A 23,679-nucleotide genomic window follows, 5' to 3' on the forward strand; every position below is an offset into this window, starting at 1 on the left:
ATTTCCATCATACATCAGATTCTTCCCTTTCCTAGACACAGCCTTCATTATCACTGGCAAAATTCTTCAGTCTGCAGCTATCCACACTTGTCACAGCTTTTCACTGGATCCTTTCATTACGAAAATTAGACATATGAACACCCTTATTTTTTTATATCTTCTAGTAACTAACAATTTGTTATAATTCGTGCACAAATATGTTGGTAACACTACTTCAGTACATTTATTTGTAAATTGTCCAAGGAAATTATATTTTGCATGTAACACTCTACAGAAAATAAACTTGTAATTCCAGTTAGCTCATTTTTCATGATTTAGACCAAGTGCTTCCCTTCTCCAAATCCTTATCACAGTACTTTGTTACTGACTTCAGTTTTCAAATTATCTGATGTTTTGGGGGGGAGGGGAAGTTTAATTAACACTAATACTATCTCAAGTTAGTACCTTCTGAACACTTACAAGTTTTGCTCTTCCACACCCAACAACCTAGTTCAAAGTATCTGCAAAATCTTCCCACACCCCACCACAGAGTAAATCCAAAACATTCTGGTAGAAAAATGGGAAACCCAGAAGTGTTTCCCTTGACACTCCATCCATTCACTTCTTCCATCTTTTATTCTGGCATTTGAAAGTTTAGAATGGATGTACTTCTCCTGTATTCTTTCCTCAAAGGGGAAAGTGGAAGACTGTAAAGCAAAACCAAAAGAGAGTGGTTAGTTCTAGGTTTTTAAGAAAACCATAACTAAAGGGCAAAAATCCTATTCCCACTGAAGTCAGTTTTGCCCTGAAGAGCTTTCAGTGACACTCCAACATAACCTAATAAGGCCATCCTGTAGATTCTTTCAATGCAACTTTAGGAGCTGCTACTTGCTGGAATAAATGGAAGGAACTCTACTGCATGTGTAAGACCAGACCCATTTTCCCACCTACTCATTTAATTTCTCAGCCATTTCCTTGTCTCTCTCCAACACAGTTAATTTACTACAGCTGAAGGCTCTAACAAGACTTAAGTATTATTCTAACTGAATACCTTTCATAATAGTAAGCATATGTATTTATTGAAACAATGCTTACATATCCATGAGCTCTCTCACTGACCATTACTTAACGTCTTGTTTGATTTTTATTGCTCCTTATCATTAGAGTGGCAATTTGGTATCGTTGTTCCATCTGTGGCTTGTAATTTCTAGAGACATAATAGGAACAACAGGTTGAGGAGTAGCTGAACACTTAAGACATTTGAACATTACATTCCTTTTAAAAAAACATTACAAACTTAAAACCATGTTTACAACTAGATAATTTTAGTGCTTAGTCTCCCTATCTGTCAACAGAGATAAAAAAACAATTTCTAGGAAGAATTTCAGCTTGCAATTTGTATTTTCTGCCTTTCCTGTGTTTGTGTGTGTATGTATGCATACTTACAGTGGTGCACATATACATGCAGGTAAACACACACAGACAAAGACTCAGCATATTCCTAGATAAAGAGCTGAGACTGTAAGACAGGATGCAGTGCTTTAGTGAAAAAATAACACCTCTACAAAATAAAACTGATGCCAACATTCCTGGTAGGCATTTAAAAAATAATATCCTTCTGAATAATTACGAAGTAAACAACTTTGTATTTTACACACAAAATCACATTGACACTAAAAGACTAATTTTATATCAAAGTTTCCAGTTTTGATTCATGTCGGTTAAAATTTTCTCATACCATAATTTTTAAGATCCCTCAATTAATTAAATCCTTATTTATTTTAATGATGAATCAGACTCTCCTTTAAAAGGAGTCTCAGGTAGATCATTAAAATAAACTAATTAAGGCAAATGTCTCAGAAGATCTAACAGTCAAAAGATTACTATTTTGGTTGCAACTACTATTTTTCTCAAAACAATTTCTCTTATTAAAATATGTTAATTTACTTTGGTTGCAGGTTATCTGAAATCTTCTTAAATGTCTGCTGCTAATTTCAGCTGAAGGCAGTGTAATTTGAACCCAGAACAATGAAGACCACATTTATATTAACTTGAACACAAGGTCTAAACCCATCAAAATGTACATCTTAGCAGTATGAGTCGTAAAATGACAGCAGTAGTGTGAGCATATACCCATCATTACAAAAATGGTCTATTCATAGCATTGTCTGGCAAAGCACCTTTAGTAACAAGGTATCCTATTCAGAGACCTAATTTTTGCAGATATTACACCAAATTAAAAAAAAAAAAAATCCTCTATGATGGTGGGTTTAATGAGGTACTTTGTTATTCTCTGTAATAAAAATTACAAGAGAGAGAGAATTCTTCAGCTTAATTGCCACATCTGTTATTAGGCACTTTACTGTGATTGACTGGAGTGTATGTGTCAGAGACTGTGCCAGAAAACAGGCAGACTTTTAAAGCAGACTTGTAACTTACAGCCCAACTGGCATTAGCAGCACCTCTGTTACAACTCCTGCTGCTGCTCAGCTAAAACAACAGAAATGTTGGCTTTGGTTCAGTCATTCATTAAAAAATGAAAACAAGTATGGCAAATTGTGCATGGCTGGTTGGTTCTTTTAAAAAGGTAAATTACAAGCAATCGCTATTTTCAGAGGAAAAATAGTTACCTGAATGTGTGCATCTCCCATTAATGGAACGTAAGCAATACAGAGTTTGGAAATTGCACAGGACAAAATTCACATTCAGTAATACATCTGTTGCTTTACATTGTTAGCAGGCAAGCAACTTGCAGAGGGATGGACAATCATAGTGAACGAGCTTCTGGGAGGAGTGAAAATGGAAAGGACACTCTCATCGCATCATCAGGGAATTTTGAAACTAAATCTGAACTCAGTCATGCAATTGTCTTTTCTCTCTGATCTGTTGGAGAGCAGCTCCAGGGATAAGGACCTGGGAGTCCTGGTGGACAACAGGATGACCATCAGCCAGAAATGTGCCCCTGCAGCCAAGGTGGCAAATGGCATCCTGGGGTGTATTAGAAGGGGTGTGGGTAGTAGGATGAGAGAGATTCTCCTTCCCCTCTACTCTGCCCTGGCAAGGCCACATCTGGAGTATTGTGTCCAGTTCTGGGCCCCTCAGTTCAAGAAGGACAGGTAAAAACTTAGAAAACTCCTGTGCAAAGCCACAAAAATGATCAAGGAGAGGAGAGACTGAGGGAGCTGGGTCTCTTTTGGTTGGAGTAAAGGAGACTGAGGGGTCACCTCATTAATGTTTAGAAATACCTGAAGGATTAGTGCCAACAGGATGGAGACATACTCCTCTCAGTGATGTCCAGTAATATGACAAGGGGCAATGGGTGCAAGCTGGAGCATATAAGGTTCCATGTAAACATAAGGAAAAATTTTTTCACTATGAGGGTGACAGAACACTGGAATAGGCTGCCCAGGGAGGTTGCAGAGTCTCCCTCTCTGGAGACATTCAAAACCCACCTGGATGCATTCCTGTGTGACCTGCTCTAGGTGATCCTGCCCTGGCAGGCTGGAGTAGATGATCTTTCAAGGTCCCTTTCAATCCCTAAAATTCTCTGCTTCTGTGAAACAAAGAGCACCTCAACAGCTCAAAGTGCCAGTGTTTGCCAGGTCACCATGCTGGCTGCAGCAGAGCCACTCCAGGCAGCTTAGCAGGGCACTTCATGATGAGATCGCTGAACCTCCCTTGCAGCAAACAATGCAAATAAGTAGGGAAAGCAAAGCCCACGCAAGAGGGAGAGGGAGAGGAATCATCCCAAGGGATCCTTCCTGAAGGAAGCATATCCCTTCTCCTGCCCATGGCCATGTATGCTGGGTGGTGCTCAGAATTGACTATTAATGAGTAAGTACTCAGATTCATGATCACAGCACTTGGTGAAAACTCCTCCCTTGGGCTGGCCAGTAACTGGTATTACACTGGGTTTATTACCAGCTGATCCTCTTTTGGATCTATAAATCAAGCTCTTAGCATCCACCAGTCCTGACACAGCAAAACAACCCTGAGCTGAGACACACTCTCTGACACGACTAACTCCTTCCCAATTTTACACAGGCTGTCTGCTAAGAGCACAGAAATGTATGTTGCTATTGTCAGCACCGAAGATGGACAGGCCAGCTGCCATATTGCTTAAAATTTATTTTTTTTTTTTTTAAATTCATTTCATCCAGTAAATAGCAAGGGATTATTTGACCTCCCTTAAGAGATTTTCAGTGCTGCTCTAGAGAGTGCAAGGAAAGGTAGGAATGTGTAGAAGAGCAACAAAACCCGTACTGGTATCCATTGCATCCACTCCTGGAAAGCAAAGGGATGCCCTTGTGTGGAAAGCTAAAGCAAAGCTGCCTGCCACAGGCTGGGGCAAGCAACAAGCACTGCATCTGACCCAACCTGTCAGCTGCCCAGTGAAATAATCCATGAATAAATCTTTCTTCCCTCTGGAAGGCAGATTGGGACGCTCTAATCCCCACCCTCCAGGACAGAAGTGACTATTTTTTTGGAAAGATGGGTGAGATGAGCCAGGGCAGATGCTCTCTGTCACTGTCTGAAGGTCTTTGTTGTGCTTTCAGGAGCCCAAGGCTATTCCATGCTGCAAGGGGTTCCAGCAAGACCCATGTGGCTCCCTGTCTCTAGGATATCTTTCCTGCCATGTGCCTTTTGCCAACATCTGGTCACTCTCAACCTCTTTAATTTAGTAAAAGATAGGATTTACTTACTTAAGCACACTTAAAGTATATGTTAATCAATAATCTCATATAATCTCTAATAATATTTTTACCAATTTTTATCCTCCCTAAGATCTACAGCACTTTTTTTAACACTGTAAGGCTTTCTGTTCTTAAGGTTATTCTCAGTAACAACACTGTATATGGCAAGTATTTATACTCTTGTCTAAATGTTTTATCTCATTTCATAAACCAAATTGACAGCAGAGATGAAAACAGAATTTACAAGTCTCCCTTTTCATTCTGCCCTTAGGCCCATGCCTACAGTTCAGTATTTTGCCACAGTGGCAAGCCACAACATGCACATAATGCTTACGGCGCTTTACTGTGGGTGTAGCATTAGAATCATGAAATACAGAGACAAAGAATCACTACTTACAACACCATGACTGAAAGAATTTTAAACAATTCTACATCATCCCTGAAGAGGCAAATATCACTCTCCTGTCTGTCAGCTTTTTATTTTTCCCACCAGTATTCTGCAATGAAGAAAACCACACATCTGTCCTTAAGAGAAAACCTCATTGTATTAAAACTTTGTTATTTCCCTGGAGATAGGTAATACAATAGAAAGTAGGGTAATTTTTGTAAGTGTAGTGAGAGACTCCCACTAAAGAAGAAAGCCTAAAGGACATCCTAGGATGCAACCTCCAGAGATGCTTCTGAATGCAATTAGATATTTTTGGAGTGACTGCAATAAACTTTTACTTATTCCAAAAATGTCCTACTGAAGACTAAGAAGCAGCAAACTCAGACTTTTTTCACATCCTCTCTCACTTCTAGATGAGACAGAGCATTTCCTCCCTGCATTCCAGCACTGCTTTAGGAAACTAAACCAACCCAAAAATCTATTTTCTGAAGCTGATCCACTGTCAAAATAAAAGTCAACTTGTAAAGGGTGTGGGACACACAGAAAGATTGACAGTCTGAAAAGATACAAACTCTTCTTTCTTTTAGTGGCCCAGATCAGAATCCTCTGCTTCCTTAGAGGTTCACTTGCCATGAATGCCTATCTTGGATGTTGTTCTTCATACATAATGTAAATTGGCAAGAACTAGTGCTCAGCAAGAGGGAATGCAGCATATCTTGAAAGTTCATTAAAGTTGCAGAGGAACAATACTGTTTCAGAGATAAGATTAAGTCTCCCAGATTTAAGAAATGGGTTATGGAAATGGAAAAATCTAGTAACAGTACTAGATACTTAAAAGCAAGGACACTCAAAGCAAGAAAGCAACTCTCTTGCTATGTTTTTGTTGGTGGTTTGTTTTTTCATTTGTTTTGTTTTTCAACAACTGCTTACTAAAACTTCTTATTCAATAATTACTAATACACTTTTTTGTGGGTTCAGAGTTTAAACAACTTCCCCAAACTAGCATAACTCACTTCTATTCAGTACCATCTTCTATCCTAAAGTAAGCCCTGTGGCATACCTGCATAGCAGTATTTACCACACATCATGCCTTCAGTCCAAAACAATTCTCAAACATAAAGAGCATTAGTGATACTATGCATTCTCAGCAGTCATCACAGCACTGGCAATTCAGCTTTTTTCTAAATGACAGTTTAATAATCTGTTTAAAAAGGACAGTTGTTGTGGCTTTGCTGGAGGCAGCTTTGGACAACAGGCATCTATGTTCACAGATCCCACTATGCATTAGACAGAGGATTAATGTACAAGGGATCCATTTTCATACACTTCACCTCAGTTACTCTGAAATCCACTGATTTCACTCAAGCTATTCCTGTTTGATTCAATGCAAGTGAATCAGGCCCTCACTATCTTTCTCTTGTGCCTTTCATTTTAAAACAAAAGATACTACATGAAATTAATTTGTAAGTAAAAGTTTTCTAAAAGCTCATTCTTTACACACAGTTGAAATCTTCATGACATCTACCCCTCCCTTTGAAATGCACATTTTAATCACACTGGCAGGTAGTCTTCAGAAACAGTTGTTATTTACAACATCAGTAGGGAGGGGATGTGGGGGGGGGGTGGGAGTAAAAAATTGAAAGATCAAGTTACTCTTCACTTCCACACAAGCCTGGCCACAGCTGAACATCAGATTCCAAGCAACTGCTCTGCAAACACACAACAGTGTTTCTGTCTTCCCACAGGGTTTGCTCGGGTCACCCGCATGTGGTGAGGATTAAAGAACCACTAAAGCTCCATTACAGAGCAGCAGAACCATGAGTTAAACGCAGAAGCTGGTGCTGCTGCTGCTGGAAAATGCTCCCATCCAGTGCTCTGCCCCAGTGCACAGCTCTCCAATGGTCCACAGCCATTCATAGCAAAAAAAGGACCCAAACCATTTTCATGTTTTCACTGCATAAACAGAAGGAAGTCTAAACAAGGAAGGAGACGAATGCATTAAGAGGGGATTTTGTAGGCAAGAAGAGGATAGTGAAGGGGCAGCCTATGATTTTGGTGCAAACGTGAAAACTGAAAAACAGAGGAAGGTGCAGTCTCCACATCAAACACCTGAGTATGTGATGCATAGGCTCCCCATATGGAGATGCTTCCTCCAAAAAGCAAGAACTCATTCCTCAGTGCCTTAGCAGGCTACAGCTGGAGCACATAAGCCCACACAATATCCATACCCTAACCAAGGTTTAAGACATTAGTCCCCTGCGTGAGAAGAGAAGGAGACAGGTTTAACAGGGCTGTCAGGGCTGTTACACTTGGTACACCACCACTCTTCCTCCATCTCAGCAGGCAAGCAAAACAGCCAGTAGGGCTGGGGAGGTGGGCTCTTTTTTGCTCATGGACTTAAGAGTTCCTCCGTTCATGAACAAGACACTGGGAAACTCCAGACTGTTATGTATTTTTTGCTTTTCTATATGTTGCGTCAGGAAGATATCAGTGTAAAACAGCAGCAGTCACAGGTGCCCAGGTCTTTGTCATGGCAGGGAAAAAAACTAATTGGCGTGCTTACTCATAAAAGCAACCATGTGGTTAAATCAGAATACACAAAAATAACTAGGATTATGACAATGATACTAATAACATTATTAGTATGATTCACCTGCTCACTCATGAAGAACATTAGAACTCAGAAGGCACATGAGTAATGGCTCTGGAAGTAGCATCACAAACTTAGGGGTGAACAGGACAAAGGTACAAATAAATAAATACGACTTCCAGCTAGGACTTGACAAAAAACTCTTGTTTAGCTGTTATACTCCTATTAGTTATTTAGATTTTCTGTGCAAGTAAACACCTTTCTAGAGAGGATATAAACTAAGACTTGTTGAAGACAACTTCTAAATCCCTTTCCCATCTTTCCACATAATCTATTCAAAGTAATTAGATTCCTGAAAACCTCCTGACTGCATCATAAAAAAAAAAAAAAAAAAAAGAGAAATTTTACAAGTTTCAAATTTTCCATATTTTGATGTCGATGAATACAGTAATTTGGCTATTTCCAGTACATCAGAAAATAGCAAAATGATGGGAGGATCTGGTATCAAATAGGGCTCAGAGAGCTTACATCATAGGAGATGGTGACACCTATACAACATTGTATGTAGCAGGCAGAAATCATACAGCACCATCTCCACATTAATCCCTATCCATAGTTTTTAAAATATGTGCTTGTATTTTCTTGGTCCCCAAACCAAACATGGTACAAGTGGATGTGATCTGAACAATAAAGCACACACAAGTTCATTTGAACAAATCCAAACATTACTATTTCAAAGTGGTAACTTCCCTTGACTGAGTAAAAGAGCCATGTGAGAGATGACATTTCCAATTCGGAGAAGCTGTTTCCTTTGCTGTCTTCAGGGGACAGAGAACATTCTGTGTCACATGACATGCACTTCTAGGACATTCATTATTGTGGTAGTGTCAGGCTGGGCTAAAACATGTAAGGTTGTCATGGATTGAGTTGAACCTGCTGTTGTTATTCATACCATGCCACAGTCATGCCAGCTTCAAAAATGAGAGTGCTAACTGGAGGAAAGTATTACAGGGCTTGAATTTCAGATTGCAACATGGGAGGCTTCCTGTTCCAATTGCTGCTTCTGAGTTCTGATTTCTTGTGTGTGGTCTCTTTTCTGCAGGCATGGCAGTGGAAAGAGCGGGATTTGGGTAGCTGCTGGGTTTTCTGCTTTATGTTTTCTTTTTCCCTGCTGTGTATTTCACTGTGCTTCTTCTGCAAATAGGCTAAGCTAAGGTAATCATGCATTGTATTATTAGTTTAATCAGATTATTAGCTAAACATTGTGGTTATGATACCTTATGTTACATTAAACACTTATCTCTTTATCTCAGCCCTGTAGTTCCTGTGTTGCTCTTCCCCTCACTTTTGTATCGAGGGTGCAGGCAGTTTAGCCCTTGCACTAAACCATTACAAAGGTAAATGCTGGGGGTAAAAGCTAGTCTATAACGATACCAACCTTGCTTCCATAACCAAACACCTGTTTTTTATCCCAGGAGCAAGCACACCAGAATTAAAGAAAGAGCAATAACCACCAAAAAACCCATCAAAGTCTCAGGCCAAAACTGGGTGACATAAAATTCAGAGAAATTAATTCAGCTCTCTAGTTTTGATTATCAACCATAGGCAACTTGGCATAAAAAAGAATCTGCGAACAGAAGTGTTACAGCTCATGAAGAGCCTGAAACAACCCCTGAGCTCCTGTTTTGTGGAGCATGATGGGTGAGTTCAGGAAAGAGCTGCCTGCTGTAGACAACCCTCAGCACATATTAGATAAAGGACTGAGCTTGGGCCTTCATTGGTGCATGTCAGATTGACAAGTTCAGCAGCATTTCAGGCACCCGTTTGAGCATTTAAACAGAGTGGCCAATATATCATGCTTCCTAATTAATCATTTGTACACCAAACAAAGAATACAGCATAACCCTCTCCAAATTAATTCCTGACGACACTAAATTCTTAATACAGGCCTAAGTCATTTTGGTGACTGTCTTTCTCAAAAGCATAGACAAAAATCCCCTTCAAAGAAAAGCCTAATGATGGAGACCTGACTAAATAAAAAATTAATTATATAATATTCCACCAGTTACAAAATAATACTTTCTATTCCTCTTTGCACTTCAAATGCTTCTCTAAAGTAAAACATTCACCAGGAAAGTGTAAACAAAGTAGGAAAAATGTGTCAGTATAAACAAAACAACTGTAGAATATGAAATAATTTTATATTTTAAATTTCTGTATTCAGAAATTGTAACACCCAGAGCAAAATGGGAAAAAAAGTATATTTGAATCTTAAGTGAAGTAAAAGAAACTGAACTAACTTTGTGTTATTTTTACACCAGTACCAACATACCACGAAACAGGCAAAGACTGATCTGTAAATTATGTGTTGCCCTTAAGCTAAGTGTTTAGGAGAAAATACCACTGAAAAGCAAATACTACTTTAAAAAGGTCCTCAATTAGGAATGGGGTGGGGAGGGGGGAAGAGGGAGACAAAAAGACAGAAAAGAAAAAAACAGAAAGAATAAAGGGAGAAAGGAGAAAAAAATGAGGAAAAAAGGAAAGAAGTATAAAAGAAAAGAAGGCAAGAAGGTAAAAGGAAAGAAGAGAAAATAAGAAAAAAGAGAGGAATTTTTTTTTAAAAAAAAAAAAAAAAAGGAAAAAACCTAAAAGATAAACAAAAAGAACAAAAATGTACAGCATTAGGTAGGAAATGAGGCCAAAATGCCTTGGCTGGGTGTGATTATCAGTGACTCCAGTCACCATCATGTGCCACCTCCTGCATGCTGGGGAAGACAATCCAGCCCTCTGGGCTGCAAAGGCAAAACAGCTGTTTTTAAACAAACAGATTTCTAATTGAAGAGCTTCCCACTTCAGATGCAATATCCTTGTTTTTAAGTAGATTTACAGTGTCTGACACAAGTGTGCTGTCTTTGGGGCCACATCTTACAAATTGTCAGGGTCATGTCTTCATGTACCAAGTGCTCTGATTCTTGACAGTGGTCCTGAACCTTTTGAAGAAGGCTTCCAAGTGAACAAACATTTAAATGAATCCTACAAACACACATAAGCACTACTTGCGCCGAAGTTCCAGGTCGTAACGTGTTTGCAGACCAGTGTGGTCCAAAACTTTGTAAACACTTTAGAAGAAAATAAAACTCAGTTTTAGATGCTCAAAAGTTCACAGTGGGAAGCAATCTTGTAGCACCCAGCAATGGAACTGCAAGATCTACTCAGTCTGTTGACGTATGCATTTTGCTTCCACCGTATCTGTCCTCAGTACTAAGCTACATGTTTTTTTCCTGAGTTCTGGCAACACCTTAATTAAAACAAACAAACAAAACCCCACCAACACCACATATCGATTATGTCATATTGAACCTACAACTTAACCGCACCTCAGCTCACACATGTGTGCACGCACACACACACACACAGAATTGTCTTTCCCTTCTTTTTTCACATGCAAGCAATTCCACTGTATTCATGTTCTTGAGGCAACCAAGCTTAGACTGGCTATTGGCTTTGGGAGGATCTGATGCCAGCCAGCCATGCATAATGGCCCCTTTGTCCGGCTGTCACATGAACAGCGTTGTGTTACAATCTTTGTCACTCTGGGCTTAAACTGCAAGGCTGGCTTTCACATAAAACATTCACTCTGGGGGCTCTTTTTGGCAGAGCCCTGCAATTGAAACTCTTTCCCTTCTCTTTAGTTAATCAGTTCAGCAACGCTGAAACTTTAAAAGTCAGGATTCAAAAGCCCTTATCCAAATCAACTGATTCTGACATTGCTTTAGGGGTCACATGAAGAAATGGGAAAATAACATAAAATAGCCATGATGTAAATCACTGTGTATGAATCAACACCAAGCTAAATTCTTGAGCAATTAAAAAAATAAAAATACTTCCATAGTACAGAAGTTCTGAATGAAGCCAACAGCAGTGAAAACCTAAAAGTAAGTTTGATTTAGTTCACCTTTGCAGTATGTGAGGTCAGACAGATACTGCCATGGTAGTGGGATCCCTCTAAACCCCAGTTTAGGAAAAGACAAGCACAGCACTACAACTGCAAATTCCTCCCCTTTGTTCCACTGGCTAACAACCTCACTGTTCCTGCCTGTGTCTACAATGCAAGTCTGAAGCAGCCTGTAGCCCTGGATCTTTACACATGAATTATGACAGTCCAAATTCATGTCAAAACGAGACCACACCATATAGTTTCCTACAGCACATGCTGGCTCCCCATGGGAAACCTCAAGTCACAAGCAGATCAAGAGCTGGGAAAATCTCAGGAAGCTCCTACACCCTGGGTTGGCATCACTGCAGAACTGCAGTGTGACTGCTGAGTACAGGCGGTGTGTGGCACTGCCAGATCCACTGCAAACCATGACTTTTCTAAGCCCTTAAACAGAAAATTAGTTTGTTACAAATAACAGCTGGGGATCAGAAAAATCCAAAGTTAGTTACCACCACCTTTAATATTTTTCTCCTGTACTTCAGAAGAATGCCTGCAAGACAAAATCAAAATATTTCTGCAAGACAAACACAAGTAGCTTACAAGGTGACAATATTATTATTTGCTGTGTAAATCTTTTAAATTCACCAAGTACTCTAAAGAGTCACAAAAGTTGATAAACAAGATTTCTGTATAGGACAAACTTCAAAAGATGCTGGGAACACACTGAACTTAATCAGACCCTACATAGATGGCTTTGTTTTCATTAGTGAAAAATATTCTCATAGAGCTATAACCAAAATATGTTCAGAACATCCTCCTGTCCTTACTGTTTCTCTGAATCATTTTGTGCTGCATGTATTTATCTCTCAGTTGCTTAAGGATACACTGCTACTCACTTTGAAGAGAGCTTTTAAGGTCTGCCCCTGAAAGAAACAAGAACAATGTAGCAAGAATTCATAGCATCAAGAACTCATAACATCATGCTTGTGATATAGAGAAAACGTTACATAGCAATGGTTACTTCCCAAAAGAAGTTTGCATCAAACAACAAATCGCAAGCTTGCTTACTGGATTCTGTCCAGGTTATTTTTCTTTCCTTCACATTTCATCAAAATAACGCATCTTCTGCTAAACCAATGTTTAGCAGTACACAGTGGTATTCCACCTCACCACTGCTCACAGAGGTGTCAGTCCCTTAAACACACATTAGCACTTTCCTGATTGTTTTTCATTCTTGAGCAGCCTTAAGTGGTCCTCCTTTATACCCTCCACCACTGTTTTGAGCACACTCCGCTAGATCATCAGTGCCTAAGAGAGACGCCACTGAGCTGGGTCAGGGCTCCCCTAGACAATTTCATCCACACCACAAAACCCTGCCAGTCTTCCCCTGTCCAGCCTGACAAATTTATCTTCTGCACTGCCTTAAGGTTATGACTTCTCCAAGTCTCTCCTTGTCTTTAATAGTCTCTTCCCAAACCCACCGTTTCTTGTACTTAGCAAGATGCTGACCCCTCCTTTTGTAAGGCCATGGTAAGAGTCTTCATAGGTAATACACTGGTGTTTCAGAGAAGCTCTACACTGTGTCCTATCACCTGAAAAAAACCCTATCATTAATCCCTTTAAACACTTTAATTTCCATTATTTTTGATTAATCGCTATGTAACTGTGGCTTGACAGTTGTTTTCATTATTTTATTGTCTTTCTTTATTTCCTATCAGCTTTTGTCTTAAATGTTATATTAGAAAAGGCAACATTACTTTCACCACTATTTTTCTGCTGCTGTGACTACCTGGACTGGTGAGACAACAGAGCAGTATAACCTACAGCTGTTAGTGCTAGTGTTTCTATTTGATATATAAAACACATGAATATGAAGTCTTTAAATTCAAGTTTATTTTCAAGAGTCAACTTGCATCTCAATAAAAAAAACTTGATAGGCTTCAAAGACTCTTCTTTTACAGCAGCTGGAAACATTTCTTTGCAGAGGTCACATAGCAAGTCAGTCTGTTTTGTTGTCTTGAACATCAAGAGGGCTCAGAATTAGTATCTCATTGCTGACTATGGGCTAATTTCTCCAACAACCAGATACAAAACACAGACAAAACATGAAGAGCTGTCTGTCTAAATTTTACTATAAACCTAATGTGTACAATCAAAGGCATAAACCACAAATCCTTACAGAAGCAAAACATCTATTAAAGACCAGACAGTTTGAATGGGTTAATTAAGAATGCTGATGCAATCAATAAAGCCATTCTAGTAAAGCAAATCCCACCCCAAAATACTTCTCCTGTTTTTCTGACACATGGTTCTAGATAATACATACTCTTTCCTTAAGAAAAATGTTAGGAATATCAAGACACAGATTCTTCTCATAGATTAAAAAATAATGAAGTTATATCAACATTCAGGACAGGCTGGTTCTAGCAAATGTTTCAACTCTTCAAAGGGGAATATGAATACCAATTACTAGGAAAATCACCTCTTATCATTAAAAATCAGGGCCAAGACAGTGGACTATCATACAGTGAAAGCTGGTGCCACAGGCATCATTCATCAAAGAAGATACTGCTTAATTGGAATAAGGATGCAAGAACTTTGACTGAAATTCCATCACAACATTCCACTGTATATCTAAAGAAAGTCTTACAGTGAATTCTGACTGCACTACACTGCATTCCATTAAAAAACTCCAAACAAAAACAAACCAACAAAAAACCAAACCAAAACAAAAAAACTAGATCACTTCCAGAACCTTCTATGGAAGAATCAACATGTCTTTGAATTACAGCACATATTCAATGAATTTGTTTAATTTTTTTCCTTTCTCAAAAGACACTTCTAATGAGAAGTGAAAATGCCTAGTCAAGAAAAAGGTAGGTGCAGACAAAGCAAAATTCCTACCGAGTAATCTGCATGTAAATTCAAGGGATCCTTACCGGCTGTAGTTAAAAGCCCACTCCAAACTCTGTTAGATGTTAATGATGTTAAACTTAAGTATGTTAATGTACAGTTCTTGTGTCCTTTGCATAAATGAGTTAACTGCTTTTGTTAAACACCATTTACTTCCCTAAGTGTTCTCACAGCACAGAGTGTATCCTTTGGTGGAAACTGTGATTAAGAGAGTTACTACAGGACTGTTAACTTGGTCAGTCTCATCTGTTCACCTGCAGGGTTGGAACAACTCATTTAACACTGTAACCCATGGACAAGTCTTCCAGTGCCCACCCCGTGAGGACACAACTCCACGCCTTTAGTCACATTTAAAGTGTTGGTATTAGCCATGCATATTTTAGCTTCAATACCTAAAAGGTAAAATTTACCATATAAATTGGGCTAATTGTGTTGTTACGGCAAAGGCCAAACAGTTTCTGTATAGTGGAGCTGTCTGTGGGGAATCAAAACCAGAGTGAACAACCCTTCCCTCAACAGCTGTGCAGACTGTGGACTCTTATCATTTTAGACTCAAGACTCAAAACAGGGGAACTATCTGGTAAGTAATTTCCAGGAGAACTAAATAGCTTACCTCACACTGGTCACTGAGCTGCCACAGGTGAGAATACCTTTGCAAGATATGGTTTGTAATCACTGAGGGAGACAGAAAATTCAGTGCCAACCCTGTGAACTGCTCACCTTCTGTCAGAGACTTGTAACACTCCAGACTTAAAACTGCACTGTCTCAAGAATCCAAATGCAAAGCCATGCCATCTCCACAGCATATTAACAACTAGTACTAATATGACGCATCTGATCCACCCCATGAGAACAACTGAATTTTATTCTATGACAAGGCCACAAAGTGATTACAGTTGTCTGTGTAAGAAAAAATAAACTAATTTCACTAGATAAGGTTTCATGTTTTGATGCTGTGCAAGTTCATGAGTTATATGAGCAAACAAGAAGCACCATGAGACTCAACTACATTGTTTGTCCAGCTTACTATGAATCTGGAGCACACCTGCTGGCCTTTCTGACTTGCAACAGAAGATAAAAATAGGATTCCTAATAACTTTTAATGTACAGAGCCATTGAGTTGTAATCAACATTTGGCTACCCAGACTACTATTTTCCTGAATTGCAACTCCTGCTCAGACAGTTCCATGCTTCCATGCACTTCAAGAAGAATGCACATACCTCATTATGTATGCTTTCCTCCTGGTATTGTGTTATTGGGCACAAATGTCATTTAGGGATGCTGACAAGTAAACTGAAGACTGAAGCCAGCTTTCAGTTTCAGTCTCACAGCAGACATGCTGCTCAGTCAAAGCATCTAAGACTTAATTGCAGGTCTGTAACTCATCTGCTGGGAAACAAATGTTACTCTCCAGACTTAGCTTTTTGTGTGTTTTTTTTTTAATTCGGGGGTTGTGTGGGGTTCTTTTTTTGTTCTCCCAAGTTGCTGGCTAAAAACTTTTTTCCTAAATAGTCATTGTATTAATCTGCTTTCCAGATTGCTGGTGCCAATGCTCACTTACATACCTGAGAACGAACACCATGAAATATCTTCAGTACTGACAGCATGTTCCAAACTGAAGTTTTAAACTCACTCTACAATCAAGTTTGTACTTGAGAAAAACTTGAACTGTACACAATTCCAGAAAATACAGCTCTTTGACTACATTTAAGTACTCAGTGAGTGGGAGCAACATTTAAGTAATTTATAAAATTACCATAAAACCTTGAACTCGAAACTCATTCTAGGAAAAGCAATTGCTTCTTTTTCCCAATTGATTTGTACCTCAATTTCCAGCTCAAGCCTACTTCTTGGCTGAAACACAGAACACCACTATGACTGTCGCCAAAAGAAAATCTGTACAGGATTCCCACACAACTGAGAGTTTCTGAAAGACATACCCTGGAAGGCTCTCAAGTTATTGAACATATAAGTATTTTCACGTGCCGGTCACACGTTTACAGATATACATAAGCATCCCTCTACCTCAATATGCACCCTCGTTCCAGTCGCTATTTAGGAATGTCAAAAACTTCCCATGAAAACGAAGGGTAATCTTTAAAACATTCTCTCGCTCCAAACATCTCCTCCTCGGAGAGCCTGCACCCACCCCTCCTGGCTCCGGACCGGTACAGTGCGGCAGGCGGATACGATGAGAGCGGGGGCGAGCGAGAAGCGCCTGCCCGGAGCCCCAGAGCCCTCCCAGCAGCCGGATCACCCAGCGGCGACAACGTGGAGGAAAACACGCGTGGGACCGTGCCCGCTCGGCAGAGGTGGCGGCACCGCTACCCTGAGGACACCTCTGCCGAGGGCAAGCCCAACACCGCGCCCCACTCGGAGCCACCGCCCGACCTGGGATGCTACCGCCTGACTTGGAATGCCGCCGCACCTGTGCCTGGCAGGGCGGACTCCGTCGCCGTCTTTGCGAGGCGGGATGGTCCCCTACCTACCTGTGCCGCGGACGCCCTCCCCGTCCGACCGGATCCAGAGTGCCGCCGCCGCCGCGCAGACCGAGGGGCGACGTGTGCGTCGGGGCAGGCAGTGTGCAGCCGATCCTCCGCTCGGCCTGGCCCGCCCCGCCCCCTGCCCCGGCTCCTGCTCCCGGCCCCGCCGCCGGGGCGGGCGAACGGGCGGTGTCCTGCGGGATGCCGCTTGTGGGCATGAGGGGCGGACAGGCACTTAACCACTTGCACGGTTTTAAGGCTGATACCGTCCCCAGGGCTATCCCCAGAAACGATGTTGCTTTCCTTGTCCTTTCCCGCCCCAAAATTACCTCCGTCTAGTCACTTGCAGACAACTTGAAAGATACATACGGGCCTCGGATACGATGTCGTTCAGCCCCGAGAAGAATGGGTATCCAGCAGCTGACAGAAATAAAATCATCAAAGCTCCTTAGATACCACAAGCGAGTTAGTCCTTGGCTCTGTCAGGGTACCCAAATTCACATGAAAACAAGCGTCATGTAGCCCCCCTCCAGTATTGCTTGAGAAAGGAAGGACATCACTGCTTTTCCAGTTTTATTTGCATATTCAAGGGAAGCTTATCATTCACCAAACATTTCACCCAAGTCAGACCTGCGAGCCTTCTTCCTCTCTAAGGCTTCAGCATGGAGCACGGGAAGGAAAATGTCTTGCAAAACTAACCAGCCACTGCTTGTGTCTTTATATAAAAGAGTACTCAGGTGTCTTAGAAACGTAATGTGTGTCCCCTAAACGCCTTTTAGCACAGCCTCTCAGCGACAGACTAATGATAATATGTTAAAATATGAAAAGCAATTGTAATTAATGAGGACAACAGCTATTCTACCAAATTAGCTTTTGCAAGGGGAAATCTGCCTTGCGTAACAGGGAATATGTTATCTGTAGGAGGAATTTTGCTCTTTGCACTCCACACAGTAGGAAGCTGTGCCATGCAAGCATCATTGCCCTTACACAAGCTCGAGTAGTTTCTCCCGTTGCCGGCAGCTTAGACGGGCGTGTGACAGCGGGGCCCAGCCTGCGCGGGCCGGACAGGGTGGGTAGGCTTCGGAAGGGGGACCCGAGCTGGCGCTCGGAGCTGTGGCGGGATGTGCTGGGAAGCAGAGACACCTGCTGTTGGTGCAGGAGTCCGAGTTTTGAGCAACTGCTAGTACGATATGGCAGCTACAGAGCTGCAACACTGTCTGCAGGGAGTATCTTCGATGTGTTGAAGCAAACAATATAAAGCCATAACCCAACATTTCTTGTCATGCATATTCCTAACACCTGTAGCTAACCTTACTAGAAGTTTTATCTGAAGCCTAAATGACTAAAACCCACAAAAAAATAACTAAGTACAAAAAAAAAAAAAAACCTTTCTTGAGCTGGTTCAAATCAAGTATCCTAATTACAGCCAGGTTTTTTTTAATTAATCCTGAAGGAAATGGTAATTGTTGGCACAAGGAATTGATCTGGCCAACTGAAGATGACCTGTGTCAGTTGTATGCTTGTTGCTTAAGTTTGATTAACTTCATGGAAGTATATTTCTCTTTTGTCCGTCTCGGTGTGTGCCCAAAGGGAGGTTTAGATTGGTTTCTCTCCTCCAAGAGTGGTCAGGCATTGGAATAGGCTGCCCAGGGAGATGGTGGAGTCACCGTACCTGGAGTTGTTCAAGAAACATGTGGACCTGGCCCTTCAGGACATGGCTTCATGACCATGGTGGCCATCTTAGGCTGATGGTTGGCCTCAACAATCTTAGAGGTCTTTTCAAACCAAAACAACTTTATGATTCCATCATTCTAGGAGATACAAAAGTTTGCATATGCATTGGTAAACTGACCCTCAGACTCACTGACCAACAGAGCTTAAAGCAGGCCTTAGATGTGTTGAATCATGGTTCCCTACTTGCCAGTACCAGATGATATCCCTAAACTGCTCCAAATGTAACTTTTCCCCAAGAACTCAGAAGCAATTAGTCTTACACTCTGAAATGTTAGGACAAACTAAGCTACCCTGTGTATGACTTTTTCAAAAGATAATAAAACCCGAGCCATAACAACATCTTCGGTGCTACCAACAGATACACTCGCTGTTTAGAAAAACACCGCCGCAGCCTCCTCTTTTTCTATGTCAAAATGGAATTTTCTTCTGTCCCTTTCCAGTATGCAGAAATAGTAATACCCAGTGGAGGCTGTCATGTTACAAGTAAGATCCTGATGTCTCAGATCCAGGACTCTGACTGGAACTCTTTGACAATATTAACTTTTGCCTCTTTTCCAATGCCCCAATGAGGACTCACACAGACTTCATGAAGTTGACATAATTTATAGGGTTAATTTATTAAAGCAACAGGTACAACAAATTCAAGATTGACAGCGATAAATATGCTAATGCAGCCAAGGTCAAGCAGAAGCGAGTTAGTATCTCTCCCAGAGGGAAGAAGTGAGAAGAAAAATTGTTTTGAGACAACTAGTTTTTGTTCCTTATCTCTCCAGTAGGATTGTTTAGAATTATCTTTATTTTCCTTTCTAGACCCACTAGTGATTTATTTGCATTTTACTACTTTTCTGTTCAAGATCTGTGAAAAATTTTAAAGGCATAGCCTAAAACTATCACAGTGATGGAACTCAATTTAATAAATCCCAGGTAAAAAACCTGGAGGTGCAAATCTCTGCAGTAGCACTAATGTGTGCTAGAAATGGTAATGCTAGCAAAAGTGAAGCCATATATTGAATGTATAGTTCTTAAAAAGGAGGCATCCCTGTCTGGGATGGTGTAAGAGGAATACAGCCCAGGAACTGTGCTAAATTCAGTCTTTTCTCCCGGTAGACATGTCTTCCTCTCATGGCTTTTTATACCTTAATACCATCTGTCTCTGCATTTCAGGTGATGTTTAGCATGGTTTGGGTAGAGAGTTTAGCATGTACTCCATTTAGCTTGTTATCATATTGATATTAAAATTGCAGTTCATTAAGCAAAGGTCTTCACAAAATTCAAGATCTGGTTTGAAGCTGTGTTTTTTTTTGCTGTTACAACCTTGCTTTGTTATTTTAGCTGAAACATGGTCATATTATCTTCACAAGACTGTCTCTTTCATCCATTTAGAAGGCTTGCTTTGCAGATCTTCATTTCCATCTCTTAAGTGCGTCTTGGCCTTGCTCCGGAAGCACACTAAATTAGCTTGTATTCCTTTCCATAGCAATATTGCCAGTTATCCCACAGCAGTACTGTACTCCATTCAGAGGCAACCATCCAGGGACACTTCTACACTGAGGTAGTCCCATCCCCGTGGGATTCTCTTCACAAGCTGTTCAGTTCCTTATCTTCTCACCAGGTCAGTGCTATCAGCTTTACGAAAGAAAAGCACTAGGCAGTTCAGATCACTCTTTCCACAGAACTGTGTGTGTGGCTATGAACAGCAGTGCGCCATGGCGGGAACTGAGCCTCTCTGGGTCTGCAGATCTAAAAGGCAGGGTAACCAAACAAGGGAGCAGTAACCTTTGCTCAACATGGGCAAACCCCCACCCAAAGCTCTGCCAGGTTGGTGATTACTTAACTCAATGGCATTGTCCATGTAGATTGCAGGGAATCTCTCTGGCCCTGTGGCTGTGGATAGCAGTGAACCGTAGCTTGGTCTTCAGCCTGTATGGGTCTGCAGCTCCAAAATGCAGGGTAATAAAATAATGGAGCAGCCACCTTTGCTCAACATGGGCAACCCCTGCTCAGAGGTCTGCCAGGCTGGTGATTACTTAACTCAAAGGCAGTGTCCACGTAGAATGCAGGAAAACTCTCTGGCCCTGGGGCTGTGGACAGCAGTGAACCATGGCTGGAACTGAGCCTGTCCAGGCGTTCAACTCTACAAGGCAGGAGAACTTACAAAGGGGCAGACACCCTTGCTCAACACGGGCAACCCCTGCTCAAAGCTCTCCCAGTCCTCTGATTGCTTAACTCAATGGCAGGGACTATGTGGACTGTAGGGAATCTCTGGCTGTGTGACTGTAAATACCACTGCACCGTGGCTGGTCCTGAGCCTCTCTGGCACTGCAGCTCTAAAAGACAGAGTAACCAAACAAGGGAGCAGCCACTTTTGCTCAACATGGGCAACCCCCACCCAAAGCTCTGCCAGGCTGGTGATTACTTAACTCAATGGCAGTGTCCACGTAGATTGCAGGGAATCTCTCTGGCCCTGTGGCTGTGGGTAGCAGTGCACAACATCTGGCTCTTCATCTCTACAAGGCAGGAGAACTTACAAAGGGGCAGCCACCTCTGCTCAACATGAGCAAGCCCTGCCCAAAGATCTCCCAGTCCAATGATTACTTAACTCAATGGCAGTGTCCACGTAGATTGCAGGGAATCTCTCTGGCCCTGTGGCTGTGGATAGCAGTCAACCATAGCCTGGTCCTCAGCCTGTCTGGCTCTTCATCTCTACAAGGCAGGAGAACTTACAAAGGGGCAGCCACCCTTGTTCAACATGCACAACCCCTGACTAAAGCTCTCCCAGTCCTCTGATTGCTTAACTCAATGGCAGTGTACATGCAGAATGCAGGGAACCTCTTTCTGTTTTGCTATGAATAGCAGTGCACCATGGCTGGAACTGAGCCTCTCTGGGTCTGAACATCTAAAAGGCAGGGTAACCAAACAAGGGAGCAGCCACCTTTGCTCAACATAGGCAACCCCCACCCAAAGCTCTGCCAGGCTGGTGATTACTTAACTCAATGGCAGTGTCCACGTAGATTGCAGGGAATCTCTCTGGCCCTGTGGCTGTGGATAGCAGTCAACCATAGCCTGGTCCTCAGCCTGTCTGGCTCTTCATCTCTACAAGGCAGGAGAACTTACAAAGGAGCAGCCACCCTTGCTCAACATGCACAACCCCTGACAAAAGCTCTCCCAGTCCTCTGATTGCTTAACTCAATGGCAGCGACCATGTTGACTGTAGGGAATCTCTTTCTGGTTTGCTATGAATAGCAGTGCAGCATGGCTGGAACTGAGCCTCTCTGGGTCTGCAGATCTGAAAGACAGGGTAACAAAACAAGGGAGGAGCCACCTTTGTTCAACATGGGCAACCCCTGCTCAAAGCTGTCCCAGTCCTCTGATTGCTTAACTCAATGGCAGTGTCCGTGCAGAATGCAGGGAACCTCTTTCTGTTTTGCTATGAAATGCAGTGCACCATGGCTGGAACTGAGCCTCTCTGAGTCTGAAGATCTAAAAGGCAGGGTAACCAAACAAGGGAGCAGCCACCTTTGCTCAACATGGGCAACCATCACCCAAAGTTGTGCCGGGCTGGTGATTACTTAAATCAATGGCAGTGTCCATGTAGATTGCAGGGAATCTCTCTGGCCCTGTGGCTGTGGATAGCAGTGAACCGTAGCTTGGTCTTCAGCCTGTATGGGTCTGCAGCTCCAAAAGGCAGGGTAATAAAATAATGGAGCAGCCACCTTTGCTCAACATGGGCAACCCCTGCTCAGAGGTCTGCCAGGCTGGTGATTACTTAACTCAAAGGCAGTGTCCACGTAGAATGCAGGGAATCTCTCTGGCCCTGGGGCTGTGGACAGCAGTGAACCATGGCTGGAACTGAGCCTGTCCAGGCCTTCAACTCTACAAGGCAGGAGAACTTACATAGGGGCAGACACCCTTGCTCAACACGGGCAACCCCTGCTCAAAGCTCTCCCAGTCCTCTGATTGCTTAACTCAATGGCAGGGACTATGTGGACTGTAGGGAATCTCTGGCTGTGTGACTGTAAATACCACTGCACCGTGGCTGGTCCTGAGCCTCTCTGGCACTGCAGCTCTAAAAGACAGGGTAACCAAACAAGGGAGCAGCCACTTTTGCTCAACATGGGCAACCCCCACCCAAAGCTCTGCCAGGCTGGTGATTACTTAACTCAATGGCAGTGTCCACGTAGATTGCAGGGAATCTCTCTGGCCCTGTGGCTGTGGGTAGCAGTGCACAACATCTGGCTCTTCATCTCTACAAGGCAGGAGAACTTACAAAGGGGCAGCCACCTCTGCTCAACATGAGCAAGCCCTGCCCAAAGATCTCCCAGTCCAATGATTACTTAACTCAATGGCAGTGTCCACGTAGATTGCAGGGAATCTCTCTGGCCCTGTGGCTGTGGATAGCAGTCAACCATAGCCTGGTCCTCAGCCTGTCTGGCTCTTCATCTCTACAAGGCAGGAGAACTTACAAAGGGGTAGCCACCCTTACTCAACACGCACAACCCCTGACTAAAGCTCTCCCAGTCCTCTGATTGCTTAACTCAATGGCAGTGTACATGCAGAATGCAGGGAACCTCTTTCTGTTTTGCTATGAATAGCAGTGCAGCATGGCTGAAACTGAGCCTCTCTGGGTCTGCAGATCTAAAAGACAGGGTAACAAAACAAGGGAGCAGCCACCTTTGTTCAACAGGGGCAACCGCTGCTCAAAGCTGTCCCAGTCCTCTGATTGCTTAACTCAATGGCAGTGTCCGTGCAGAATGCAGGGAATCTCTCTGGCCCTGTGGCTGTGGATAGCAGTCAACCATAGCCTGGTCCTCAGCCTGTCTGGCTCTTCAACTCTACAAGGCAGGAGAACTTACAAAGGGGCAGCCACCCTTGCTCAACATGCACAACCCCTGACTAAAGCTCTTCCAGTCCTCTGATTGCTTAACTCAATGGCAGCGACCATGTTGACTGTAGGGAATCT

The 23,679-nt window shown here is 42.2% G+C and overlaps 1 protein-coding gene across 1 annotated transcript in view; it reads right to left on the reverse strand.

Annotated features, from left to right (window-relative positions):
- MEGF10 (multiple EGF like domains 10) overlaps positions 1-17,031 on the reverse strand; it is a 108,402-nt gene extending 91,371 nt beyond the window's left edge. The window contains exon 1 of the mRNA XM_054178438.1: positions 16,992-17,031. The gene's annotated coding sequence lies outside the window, so the exon portion shown is untranslated. The remainder of the gene's footprint in view (positions 1-16,991) is intronic.
- Positions 17,032-23,679: the final 6,648 nt, after the last annotated feature.

Source organism: Dryobates pubescens, chromosome Z (assembly GCF_014839835.1).
Source record: "Dryobates pubescens isolate bDryPub1 chromosome Z, bDryPub1.pri, whole genome shotgun sequence".
Classification (NCBI taxonomy): domain Eukaryota; kingdom Metazoa; phylum Chordata; class Aves; order Piciformes; family Picidae; genus Dryobates; species Dryobates pubescens.